Genomic DNA, 13,584 nt, shown 5'->3' on the forward strand with positions numbered 1-13,584 from the left:
ATAATAAAAAAATGTGTATAAGCATGAAACCAACAATTGTTGGTATGTTTATGCAAAACATTCAAGGTAAAAACCATGAATTCTTGGCATATTAAATTTTCTTCGTATCCGATTTTCTAGAATTCCATCTTCTTTTATCCCTTTCTTTTCAAAAAAATTAAATAGCTACAAAATTATTGATTTTTTGCGGCTCTGATAACTTTCTGCAGCTAATTTGATAGGAAATTCTGATGATACAATTGAAGGAATGATTGGCTCCCTCCACTGCAAAGTACCTGAAGACAACATAAAAAGGGAAACCAAAGGTTAGAAAGCAAACAATTCAAAGGTATGCACTTCTATAATTTAATAATAGGGATCAAAACATTACATATATGAATTATAAGACATGGTACTACAAAAAAATAAATAAAATCATTATTGCAAGAGTTGATCGTGTCATGTCAAATTGTGTATAATGCACCATTCACTCCCAGTCATCGTAACTTATATTCCGATCCATTGAACCGATCGCCCAAATCATAAACATGGATGCTCTTAATGGTTAGATTATGCCACACTCCCTTAAACCCTCACTACCTATGCTCTCATTATTCCATCACTCACGCTCTCAGCCTTTTCGCTCCAAAATCCCTATCAAGACATCCTACCCTGTCAAACAAAATAATTTTTGAAACGAAGCTTCTCGACCATGGGAGTGAAAGTCAAAATAGAGCCAAGAGGGAATAAATTTTTAGAGGGATATCCACAGACAAGAAGTTTTGCGGAAGGCGCAGTGGCTAAAATTTGTAGAGAAATTCGATGGCTTCCATAAAGAAGTGACCAAATACTTCACCGGGGATTTTGATGGAGTCAAAGTGGAGATAGGAGACATCAAATTCACAGTAACGGAGTCGTTTATATCTGAAGCTACTGGACTGCCATGGATTGGAGAAAAATGGTTCAAAAATAGAGGTATTGAAAGAGAAGACTGGAAGGTTTTCCTGAAGAGACCAAGCATGGACACCACCATTTTCAAGAAGGGCATCCCAAGGATGACATTAAAATGCAAGTGGAGGAATTTTCTTCTAATAATCCAAAAAATTGTTGCCTGTGAAGGAAGGCTTGGATGTATGTTTTTCTATGTTATTTATCTATTAATGAATTTTCTTGAAGAAAATGAGATAAATCTTCCATATTTCTTGCTAAATAGTCTAAGAAATATGTTAGGGAATGTTCAAAGGAGAATTCAGTTCATAGATAATATAATGTATCACCATGGTCTAATCAAAATACTTGTTGAATTTCATCTCCAAAACATAGGTGATAATTGGGAAACCTTCTTAGTAAGGAATCAATTTCAGGAAGATACTCATGGGCAACCAATAGTAGCAGACCTAAGAGGGGAAGGAAAAGAAAAAATGATAGGACACTAGAACAAGAACCACAACAGTTGCAGGAACTGTCATAGGATGACATCCCTCTTGCAGAATTTTTAGAGAAAATAAACAAAAGAAATGTTAGAAGAAAGAAAGCCAGTAAAGAGACAAAGATTTCACCTCAAACAGAGAAACCTAAAATAGAAAGGAAGAAAACTCAAAAGATCCCTGTCATAGGTCTAAGAAGGAGTACCAGACTCAACTCAACAAAATAATTACCCTCAAAGAGCATAAAGCATATCAATGAAGAAACAGAAGAGGACTCAGAGGTAGAAGAAGATTCAAGAATTTCTCCAAGAACATCACTAATGGTTTCATCACCAACTTTCACCTTGCCTCCTTAGAGTCCAAGACAAAGAACGCAAACAATTGATCCTGTGTAGCAAGAGGAAGAAGAAGTCCAGTTTAATGAACCATAAGAACCTCTAATAATCAATGTATTTAAATAGGAAATCTTGGAACTGGAGACATTAAATAGGTACATTAAAAATGAAAATCAAGACTTGAAAGCACATAATGAAATCCAAATAGCTAAGAGTGACAACCTCCTTTTACATCTAAGTCTGTGGTTTAAGAATAACAAGAAATTGAAGAAGAAAAATAGGGCTTTACAGAGACAGGTTATAAAATTGAAATACAAGATCCTCATGAGAAAACCAAGGATGGGAATGACTGGAAATAAAGTGAAAAGGATGAAGTTAGATGTACTAGAAGAAGTGTCTAAGAAAATGAAGTAGTTCAAAAAAGATATCAATTTTGTGTTTTGTATGAGGACATACAAAATCTTCAGTGTGGGGGAATGTAGAGTTCCATAATTGTTTTGTTTTGACACCCTTTTTCCTCTTTTTCATCATCGCTATCAACTCAATAAAGCAGTAAATCATAGATTTTGATAAGGTAAAATCTTTCATTAGTATTATTTTTCATATTCATTAATGTGCCTTATTATTATGTTAAATATTGCATTAGCTATAGAATTAACATTATTCTACAACTATTTTACAAATATGCAGCTATCTCCATGGTTTGTGGGGTTCTAGTATGCCAACAAAGCAAAGAAGCACATGGGCGGTTGAAGATCAATCCCCTCATGGATCTCCTCCTATTCACTTGAGCCAATTCCCTAAAGGAACCACGTAGTGGTGTGGTCAAAGGAACGAGTCAAAAACGAACCAGCAAAAATCTGAATGCATCACATTTCTTTGATTTGCTTTCCAAATAGCAAATCAACGAGATAATGATATTACTGTTAAGTTTCAAGTTTGAATAAGGATTGATTAAGAGATCTGTAGGCATATAAGTATCAAACGATTGAGTGCTCATTTTATATATAAACATGTATCCTCTCTAAATGATAAGAAGAAAGTAATAGTTAAATTTCTGAAGAATTGTGAAACAAACCTTTGTGTAGGTTTTAACCCCGTACAAAAGTTACCTGCATATGAATTCTAAAACACAGAAAGTAAACAATGCAAGAGAAAAACACATACAACACATATACACAGAGATTTTCCCCTGGATCCCAAAATCGGGACTACCAGTTTGATTTTTCATTATGTTCCTTTCAATGTTATAAGACATATTTATACATGCCGAAGCATCCAATACCATGGACCGAAAACCATCGCATCCAATACCATGGACTGAAAACCATCGTGTCCAATACCATGGACGAAAACCATCACGTCTAAAAACATGTGGGAAAATCATGCACAAAACCATAGGTGGGTCCGCCTAACCTAACATAGGGTCCAAAACCAAAATTTTATGGGGTGCTACCCTGGACCCCATAAAGTGGGGTTACGGGTACACCTCAAACCCCATGTGACCCTCCCCCTCTAACCCCTGGTTAACTAATTGGGCTAGTCGTGGAAAGAATATAACACAACCCAACATTCTCCCACTTGTTGTTTTCTTTCCACAGGGGGACACAAGAGAGCTTAGTCATTTTTCCAGCCCTAAAATGCCCATTGTCTCTCTACACCAAGAGAACTTCTCAGAGCTCATAGATTTTGTCAATGTATCTGCAGTATTCTTCAAAGTGTCCACCTTTACCAGTAACACCTTTTTGTCTTCTATCATATCCCTCACAAAATGATACTAAACATCAATGTGGTTTGTCTTTGAATGATATGCAGGGTTCTTTGCCAAGAAAAATGCACTTTGGCTATCACACTCTATCCTTATAGCTTCCAGTACTAACCCCATACTTGAACACAATCTCTGCAACCAAACTGCTTCCTTGCTTGCATGAGTGGCTGCCATGTATTCTGCCTCTGTAGTTGATAGTGCCACTATAGATTGTTTCTTACTCATCTAACTAACTGCACCTCCAAATAGGTTAAACACATACCCACTTGTAGATCTTCTCTGATCCAGATCTCCTGCCTAGTCTGCATCAACAAAGCCACGAATATCCAACATTCTATCAAATCCTGGTCTTCCTTGGTAGCACAAACCATAATCACTAGTGCCATGCAAATACCTAAAAACCCACTTCACTGTTGTCCAATGCTCCTTTCCTGGTTTTGACATAAACCCGCGCAATACTCCCACTGCATGTGCAATGTCTGGTCTAGTACAAACCATTGCATACATCAAGCTACTGACTACACTTGCATATAGAGCACAGGACATGTCCTCTTCATCTTCTTGTGTCTTGGGACACTTTTCAGCAGATAACCTCACACCTACAGGAATAGGAACCTTCACCGGTTTACTATCCTGCATATTAAACCTCTACAGTATTGTCTCGACATACTTCCTCTGGTTTAACCAGAGCTTCCTCTTTGCCCAATCTCTTTTAATTTCCATGCCCAAAATATAGTTTGTAGCACCAAGATCTTTCATGTCGAATTTGGAGGACAATTGGGTCTTCAAATCCTGGATAATTTCTTTGTCATTTCCAACCAGCAACATATCATCCACATAAAAGACCAGATAAATAACACGGTCACCAATTAATTTAAAATACACATAGTGATCTGCTTTGCTTCTGGTGAAGCCAAGTCCCCATATAAATGTATCAAATTTCTGATACCACATCCTTGGTGACTTTTTTAACCCATACAAAGATTTCTTTAATTTGCATACCGGTTCTTTCTTACCCTTCACTGCAAACCTTAAGGTTGCTTCATGTAGATTTCCTCTTCGAGATCCCCATGAAGAAATGTTGTCTTCACATCCATCTGTTCTACCTCAAAATCAAAAGCAATAGCAACAGATAAAAGTAATCTAATAGAATTTACCTTGGCAATAGGAGAAAAAATATTACCAAAATCAATTCCCGGCACCTGGGAATAACCTTTTGCTACCAACTGAGCTTTGTATTTCTCCACTTTTCCTTCTACATTTGTCTTCTTTTTGAACACCCATTTGCCGCCAATGGGTTTCCTTCTAGCCGGCAACTCCACCAGATCCCAAGCCTCATTTTTGTGCAAAGATGTTATTTCATCAACCATGGCCTCTTTCCAGAGTTTTCCATCCTCTGAATCCATTGCTTCCTTCACAGTTCTGGGATCATCATCAGTAACAGACAAAGCAAAATTTGAACAGAAAGCAGATGGACTATACCTTTATGGTTGCCTTCTTTCTTGAACTGATCTTCTCACAACGGGAGTTTGTGGCTCTTCATCTTTTGATTCCTCCTCTGCTGTAGAGTCTGATTCTTCCTTCTTTAGCTCAAACTCTATCTTCTTAGGTTCCTTTGGTTGGACTTCATGTTTAATAACATCTTTCACCTCTCTGAACACCACATCTCAGCTATATGCAACCTTCCTTGTTGCTGGGTTCCAAATATTATAACCCTTTAAACCATCCTTATACCCAATAAAGATGCACTTTTTAGATTTACTATCCAACTTGGTTCGTTTCTCCTTTGGAACATGTACATATGCATCATATCCAAATACCATCAGATGTGAAAGAGAGGGTTTCTTACTAGTCCATACCTCTTGAGGAGTCTTATCCTCCAACCCTGATGAAGGTGACCTGTTGACTAGGTAACATGCAGTATCCACCGCCTCTGCCCAGAATTCCTATCCTAACCTGGCACCACTGAGCATGCTTCTTGCCCTTTCCATCAACGTCTTATTCATTCTCTCTGCAACTCCATTTTGCTGAGGTGTATATGGAGTAGTCTTCTGTCATGTTATACCACACTTCTTACATAATTCTTCAAATTCCTTACTACAAAACTCTCTTCTGGGTGTTCTGCATATTCCTGCATTGGCCAGAAATCTGATTTCGGTAAGCAAGCTCAATGATGCATGTGTAAAAATAGTGTTTGAGAAGGATACCTGCAAGATGGTTTGGGGAGCACTAATATTGATGTGGGGAGTTCGTATTGGAACTCTGTACAAGCTGCAAGGTAGCACTGTTATTGATGGGTGCAACAGTTCCATGGTTCCTGAAAGTGGAGAAAAAATATAGTGGTCTCTGGAGAGAAGACCATGCTGTGGCATCAAAGGCTTGGACATATTGGAGAGAAGGGCCTTCGAATACTTCATGGTAAAGGTATGAGTAATAGCTCTCTGGAAGAAGAATTGGGTGAGTTTCCCATTTGGTGGTAAGAGGGCGAAACAGATATTAGAGCTTGTGCACAGTGATGTGTTTGGACCTGTGAAGGTTTCATCACTGGGTAAGTCTATGTACTATGTATCATTTATAGATAACTTCTCAAGGAATACTTGGATGTATTTCCTTAAGAAGAAATCTGAAGTCTTTGATAGGTTTAAATAATTTGAGGCTCTAGTGGAAAACCAGACAGAGAAGAAGATAAAGGTGTTGAGGACAGATAACGGTGGAGAGTTTTGCATAAGGAATTTGAAGAATTCTGTAAGAAGTGTGGTATAGCACGGCAAAAAACTACTCCATACACACCTAAGAAAAATGGAGTTGCAGAAAGAATGAACAAGACGTTGATGGAAGGGGCAAGAAGCATGCTCAGTGGTGCTGGGTTAGGACATGAATTCTGGGCAGAGGCGATGGAGACAACATGTTACCTGGTAAACAGATCACCTTCATCAATGTTGGAGGATAAGACTCCACAAGAGGTATGGACTCGTAAGAAACCTTCTCTTCACATCTGAGGGTATTTGGATGTGATGCATATGTACATAATTCAAAGGAGAAAAGAACCAAGATGGACAGTAAATCTGAGAAGTGCATCTTTATTGGGTATAAGGATGGATTAAAGGGTTATAAGATTTGGAACCCAATAACAAAGAAGGTTGTGTACAACTGAGATGTGGTGTTTAGAGAGGTGAAAGATGTTATTAAACTTGAAGTCCAACCAAAGGAACCTGAGAAAATAGAGTTTGAGCTAAAGGAGGAATAACCAAACTCTACAATAGAGGAGGAATCAAAAGATGAAGAGCCACAAACTCCAAGTGTGAGAATATCAGTTCGAGAAAGAAGGCAACTGGAAAGGTATAGTCCATCTTCTTTCTGTTCAAATTTTTCTTTATCTATTACTGATGATGATCCCAGAACTGTGAAGGAAGCAGTAGATTCAGAGGATGGAAAACTCTGGAAAGAGGCCATGGTTGATGAAATGACATCTTTGCACAAAAATGAGGCTTGGGATCTGGTGGAGTTGCCGGCTAGAAGGAAACCTATTGGCAGCAAATGGGCATTCAAGAAGAAGACAAATGCAGAGGGAAAGGTGGAGAAATACAAAGCTCGGTTGGTAGCAAAAGGTTATTCCCAAGTGCTGGGAATTGATTTTGGTGATATTTTTTCTCCTGTTGCTAAGGTAGCTTCTATTAGATTACTTATATCTGCTGTTGTTGCTTTTGATTTTTAGGTAGAACAGATGGATGTGAAGACAACATTTCTTCATGGGGATCTGGAGGAGGAGATCTACATGAAGCAACCTGAAGGTTTTGTGGTGAAGGGTAAGAAAAGAACTGGTATGCAAGTTAATAAGTCTCTGTATGGGTTAAACAGTCCAAGGATGTCGTATCAGAAATTTAATACATTCATATGGGGACTTGGCTTCACCAGAAGAAAAGCAGATCACTGTGTGTATTTTAAATTAATTGGTGACCATGTTATTTATCTAGTCTTGTATGTGGATGATATGTTGCTGGTTGGAAATTCTAAAGAAATTATCTAGGATTTGAAGACCCATTTGTCCTCCAAATTCGACATGAAAGATCTTGGTGCTGCAAACTATATTTTGGGCATGGAAATTAAAAGAGATTGGAAAAGGGGAAGCTCTGGTTAAACCAGAGGAAGAATGTCGAGACAATATTGCAGAGGTTTAATATGCAGGATAGTAAACCAGTGAAGGTTCCTATTCTTGTAGGTGTAAAGTTATCTGCTGAACAGTGTCCCAAGACACAAGAAGAGGAAGAGGACATGTCCCGTGTTCCATATGCAAGTGCAGTCGGTAGCCAGATGTATCCGATGGTCTGTACTAGACCAGACATTGCACATGCAATGGGAGAATTGAGCAGGTTTATGTCAAAACTAGGGAAGGAGCACTTGACAGTAGTGAAGTGGGTTTTCAGGTATTTGCATGGCACTAGTGATTATGGTTTGTGCTACCAAGGAAGACTAGGAATGGACAGAGTGTTGGATATTCGTGGCTTTTTTGATGCAGACTGGGCTGGAGATATGGACCAGAGAAGATATACAAGTGGGTATGTGTTTAACCTATTTGGAGGTGCAGTTAGTTGGATGAGTAAGAAATAATCTATAGTGGCACTATCAACTACAGAGGTAGAATACATGGCAGCCACTCATGCAAGTAAGGGAGCAGTTTGGTTGCAGAGATTGTGTTCAAGTATGGGTAATATAGGGAGCTATAAGGAAAGACTGTGATAGCCAAAGTGAAATTTTCTTAGCAAAGAACCATACATATCATTCAAAGAAAAATCACATTGATGTTTAGTATCACTTTGTGAGGGATATGATAGAAGACAAAAAGGTGTTTCTGGGAAAGGTGGACACTTTGAAGAATACTATAGATGCATTGAAAAAATCTGTGAGCTCTGGAAGTTCTCTTGGTGTAGAAACAATGGGCGTTTCAGGGCTGGATAAATGACTAAGCTCTCCTATGGTCGCCTGTGGTGTGGAAAGAAAACAACAAGTGGGAGAATGTTGGGTTGTGTTATATTCTTTCCATGACTAGTCGAATAGTTAACTGGGGGGTTAGAAGGGGGTGGAGCCCCCCCTTTGTTGCACCAATTGCATAGCGCGGGGGCGGGGGGGGGGGGGGGGGTGTTTCTAGGAAAACTAGTGTATATTTAAATCTGTTAGTCCACTAAGACAGGTAGCTATCTTAGAAACAAACAATTCAAAGTAACTTGTGTTTTCTTTTATGAGAGATAGATGAGAGAGAAGCAGAGAGCACCAACCTTAGTCTTTCTCTTGGCTCCTTGCTTGTTTCCTCTCCCCTCTGATAGAGCTTTCACCACTCCTTTATCACTTGTCCCACTTCAAAGAAAACCTGTAGAGTCAAAGCAGCAAAATACCATCAAAGCATAGAGATCTACAACCATAAACATTGTAGAATAAAATGTACATTAACCATACAAATGCATACACAAATACAAGATTCAGAAATATACAAGTATATGGAGGAAAAATCAAATAACTTTATTGATAGAAGTAGTAGAAGAGAGGATTACAACCCAACTATCTGATCTAGTGCCATCCTCCCAGCATGAAAGCCCTCTTCACCTCATGAAAAGCTAGATCACCCAACAATACAATGTCTCACAGAGAAACCAACAACACTTCCTTACAAAATACAAAATTCCAGCCTCTGGATCTCTAGGATGAGGGATCCATATATAGATATTTGCAGGGGGGTGAGTCAGCTTCTGGGATTTTGATTAGTGTCATTTCGCTGATAGTTCTTGGTTCCACTTGGAGATTTCATGATCTCTTACTCATCCCTGGGCGAATTCAGAGAGGCAAGTGTCATATGAGCAGTTTCTAGAGATTCTCTGGGGTTTCACTAGCAAACTGCCTCTGCCATTTTTTGCTCTCACTCATCACACCCTACAAAAAGGGTTTTTCAGTATGCATCGCACCATTTGCATGTAACAGGTGAGATGCATCACACCCTCAGCATGGAGCATTCTGTATGGTCCGGTTTTGACCAGTTCTGAGCAGTTTTTCAGGGAGAACTTTTGGGAAATGATGTAACCAGTTGACCTTGATCCTTTAGGGTATGAAACAACACTTTTAGGGGTTTAGAAGCCCTTGGTTAATGGACATATGTGATTGGGGTTATAGTGCCCAAATATGTCTATAACAGTTGCCCTAAAGCATGAGGTCGTAAATCTTTTGATGTCGGGGTGAAATGCTTTTCATGAGGATTTGAGGTTTTTCGAACTGGAAGGTGACCTGTAATAAGATACAATACAATACATTATATTCATAATTTTTCATGATCTATATGAGGCGAGCATTCCCATGCTCAGCTTTATAAATTCATTTTCATGTACATAGGACAGACAATTGTCTATATGGTAGACTGATGATTCTGGTAGAGCCATCATCCCTTAGCTTGGATGATTATCTGTGCAGCTATGGAGTACATTTGATGTCTTTATTTTCCTGAATATATCGCAGCCTGGATGGATGAAACTAGATTCGGGGTCTTCAAACTCGTTCAATCTTCTCCCGAAGTACAAGTCGATCCATGTGAAAAGATGTTTTGGTGTCAAACATGGAAAGACATCGCCTGATTACCAGCCAATGATGTAAGCTGTTAACAGGTGTGAGAGGAATCACCAATAATGATAATGACCCTCAAGGTACTGCAGTACAATTCACATGGTGTGAATACATGAGTTGATGTCAAACACCATGAAAAATCTTTCGGTCGAAGGCCATTGATGTAAACTTGTCGCCGGAAGTGAGAAACTTTCCATTGAGGCATGCAAGCTTCAAAGTACTGAAGGGGTTGTTCCTAAGTCAACTTCTTGGATAATGAGCTGATGTCGATAAGAAGTGACCCATCATAGGAGGGCCTTAATGAATCCCACATCTACAACACGGAACGGAGCAAATGATTTTGTGGAGGTGAAAACAATATGATGATACAAGGTTCAGGGTGGCGGTCATGAAAGAATGGAGCATGAAGGTATTGCATCGGATGAGGTGTTAGATGGGTTGGTGAATTCTGTGAGTGACTGCTCTTGAACATATCAGCGACACTGAAATGGATTGGTAGCGTTAACCCCAAAAATGGATGGTACGGAGGACCAATGGTGATATGACCGGTGAATGGAATAACCCAACCTGACTCAATCATGGTGACAAAGTGAAAGTGTCATGTTCAAGAGTGACCTGCTACCAATGAAGTTCTTCAAGTTTTCTTCCCTTTTTCCCTAGTCATTGCTGACCAATACCTCTTTATTTTTGTTAAGCTTGAGGAGGATAACATATGCTTGTTCTATAATTTTCCCTTCGGCCAAACTTGTCCTATGTTTTAGCGAGCCTAGTGACAGTGAAACTCGCTCTTGCCCGTACGGAGAAGTTTGTTGCTATTTTTTTAACGGGTTTAACGACAAAGATAACTCGGTCCTTTTCAATTTTAGAGAGTCTAAAAGAGACAGAAAGGAAACTCGAGTAGTCCTTTTTCGTAGTATAAACCCTTAAGTCTGAAAAAGTATAAAATAATACGAAAGGGATGACTTTTCTGATCACTTTAGCGAGCTGAAAAAGACAAGCGCTCGATCTTTTTGTGTAATCATCCCTCAGGTCCAAAAAGATTAAAATATGGAGGAGGTATGGCACTTAAAATCACTTTAACGAGCTGGAGAGGCCAATTGCTCAGCAATATTTTTATATTTTACGAGTCTAAAAAGAGCTTAAAAGAGACTCGTTTTTGAGGAAAAAGTGATGTTTTCGGGTAGCAACTAGTTCCAGGTAAGTTTGGAACTTTTCAATCACTGCAGTGTAAAGAAGGTGGCTAACAGAATCACTCGTCACAGTTGTTCCTCAAAAGGGTAAACACTCAAGTGGAGGCGTATGATCGGCTAAAAAGTGGAGGTGATGGTAAGAACACAACCAAGGCTCAAAAGCTGATAGCAATGCGATCACAAAGGTTATTTACCGAAAGTGCGTTCATTTTTAATGAGCTTGAACTCTGGGGGAACATATGCTCATTGCTAGATTTATTTTTTAACGAGCTTGAACTTTTCAGAAACATTGCTCGTGATAATAGTTAGAGATGTTCAATTCACCATTAACACTATGTTCTCTTGATGGTCGTACTACCTGTTCAATTGTTCCATCAAACTGAATAGAAATGTAAATACATGCTTGAAAAATGAGTTGGAAACCAACATCTTACTTGAATTAAGTGAATAGTAACATAAAAGTAGTTTTTACCTCTCATTTTTTACCATTTCATTCAAATTTAGGATTGTTGGAGCTCTAGAGGTGTTTTCCCCCTCGATTTTCATCAGCTGATTCCAGGAGATTCGGTGGACTATTTTCGGCGCCGTCTGGACCAGGTAGGAGCTAACCCTAAGCTCTTCAATTGAATTCTTTCCTTTTCTAATTCTGAGCATCCTATCCTTTTTTCTGAGCCTCAGGGGTTTCAACATTTCGTTCTCTCCCCATTGCACCTAGTATACATCGAAAGGTGCGATGCATACTAAGCTGGCCATTGGCTAGTCAGTATGCATCCCACCCTGTACATAGCTAGGGTGCGATGGGTGCAAGGAGGAAAGTTTGTGCACTGTTTTTCATGGAAATTTTGCCTGCTTTTGCCCAAATCAGGATCCTAATTATTCTCTTGTTTGTTTTTCAGAGATTCATCAGATCAAAATGGTCGTTACATGGTGTGAACACGAGCATGAAGAAGAGGATATGATTTCCTTACATGATCTAGGTATGGTTACTGCATTGCGAAACTGCGGCTTGCTCAAATTCTTTCGCATATGCAGCATGAGGCAACAAAACAACTTGTTGCAGTATCTTCTCGATGCATGGGATCGTACCAACCAAGTGTTCTAGATTAGAGGTAAATCCATCGCTTTGATAGTTGAGGATATCTACTTCTTAACCGTGTTGTCGAGGTGTGGTGCCCCTCTCTCACTATCAGGATCCGCCCGTGGGGGTGAATCCATGAGGGATTACATTCGTCGATTCTGTAGAGATGGATCTCAGTCGAGCAGGGACGACAAGATCAGTATTCAAGATGTCACTGACTGGTCCTTGAGGACTATCTTATTCACCTTTGCTAGATTGGTTGGTAGTGTGGCTCTTCACTTAGCCAACATGTCCTATATGCAGTATGCCTTCGAATGGCTTGAACCAAAGGTATTCAACTGGTGTGATGCAGTACTTCCGGTTATAAAAGAGCAACTTACCAAGGTGAAGAACAGAAGATCCAAGAACTTTGGTTATGGTTCTATTCTAACTACTTTCACCTTGAAGAAGATCCCATTGATGCAGCCACAGTAAATTTCACTCAGACTGCCAACACTCACAGAACCACGGATGCAGAGATGGGTTGATCTTATGGCCAGACATGTTGGTCAGTGGTAGATTTCATTCTCTGATGCCTTCTTTGAGTGGTTCAACTGTCAGCAGATGGTCTTTGCCGAGTATTTGTATGTTGGGATGGATTTCTAGGGTGACCCAGATTTGGTGCTACCAGCTGGCGAGCAGTGGGGTGTTATAGGTAAAAAGATCTGACCATATCTCTGTTTATTGCTTTTATAATGTTCTTGTGTTTTTTAAATGTTATCAAGACTAATCAAACCCATGTATTTGTGTAGATATTGGACCAGTGGGACCAGCAGTGCGCCCGAGGGTAGCAGCTGTTGTTCCAATAGGAGAGGCTATAGGGAGGGTTGTCCTTTGCGATCTGGACGTAGCAGAGACCCTTGCAGTATTGTAGGATCAGATAGAGGGTCTCACCCTTGGTATTCAGGATGTGAGGACCGATGAATTACCTCTAAGATTACAGCACCATACCACAGGCGTGCCAAGTCAATGGACTAGGCTCTTACGTATGATCGCACAGGCGATGACTTGTTATCACCAGCACCATTAGTCTAGGGTGCTTTCCTACATTTTTGAGTTTTTGGGTCATATGACCAATTTTTTCTTAGACACAGAACATTTTGTAAAAACTATATTGATTTTGGAGCTTTATTTTGGTTAAGTTATATGATCCTGATGCAAATGT

This window comes from Pinus tabuliformis, chromosome 8, assembly GCF_031772625.1.
Source record: "Pinus tabuliformis cultivar Carrire ecotype Pingquan chromosome 8, CPIR1, whole genome shotgun sequence".
In the NCBI taxonomy this organism is placed as follows: Eukaryota; Viridiplantae; Streptophyta; class Pinopsida; order Pinales; family Pinaceae; genus Pinus; species Pinus tabuliformis.